This window comes from Phalaenopsis equestris, unplaced genomic scaffold, assembly GCF_001263595.1.
Source record: "Phalaenopsis equestris unplaced genomic scaffold, ASM126359v1 Scaffold188644, whole genome shotgun sequence".
Classification (NCBI taxonomy): domain Eukaryota; kingdom Viridiplantae; phylum Streptophyta; class Magnoliopsida; order Asparagales; family Orchidaceae; genus Phalaenopsis; species Phalaenopsis equestris.
In genome coordinates this window covers 1-754 of record NW_018208593.1, presented here as the reverse complement: position 1 = coordinate 754, position 754 = coordinate 1, and the positions used below count along the sequence as shown (strand labels likewise).

Sequence of the window (754 nt, the reverse complement as noted above, 5' to 3'; positions counted from 1 at the left end):
CTATTTTGATGTTATTCATAGGTTATTATGAAGGTGTTGCGGGGGCAATGGAATACGCACGCAGAATCGGCCCCTGCCAATAGAGCACCAAACCTAAATTGTTCTCATGGTAATTAAAAAAAGAAGCCCATTACATCAATATTTTAACATTCAGATATTTAACTCATAAATGGCAAGTGATACAACAAAATTACAATGTATTTAACGGTAACTGTGAGAATGCATGCTGGTCGACATCGAGGCTTTTCAAGTTACTTGTGAACAAGAATGGATAAGACCCAATGAACCTGCAAATGAAACAAAAAATACAAAAATTTTAGTCTTTAGCGAAGTGTCTGCTCATTATTATTTTATCTTTAACTTAATTTAGAAATCAACATGCTAAACACACTTTTATACAACTTGAACGAATCAATGGCCACAAGCCTCAACCGGTTTGATTGTAAAATTTCAAAACTATAGAACCCACAAATCATGGTAATTAGCAATATAATCAATCAATTTCATCAAAAATGTCAAAGTCTTTTATTTAATAAGCATTGTAGGTATAGTTTAATAAATTTTAAACACTTACAATGTTGTTATTGGGATTTCTCCAGTAAAATCCTTGAAGAACAATGACAGCAAGGTTGGATGGCACAAGAATGAAGATGCTCAGAGAATGCCTACCCATCCATTCCAAAATACATGTGAGGCCACGGTGTTCCCCAACATCCACCTGTTTCCACACCCAAAAACTGTAAGCAAAAGTGAA

General features: G+C 34.5%; 1 long non-coding RNA gene across 1 annotated transcript; it reads right to left on the bottom strand.

The window, feature by feature from the left end:
- Positions 1–113: 113 nt before the first annotated feature.
- Positions 114–713, bottom strand: LOC110034481. Its single transcript, XR_002295065.1, has 2 exons — positions 575–713; positions 114–287 (listed from the first exon to the last, which is right to left on the bottom strand). It is a non-coding gene; the product is annotated as an uncharacterized LOC110034481 (long non-coding RNA).
- Positions 714–754: the final 41 nt, after the last annotated feature.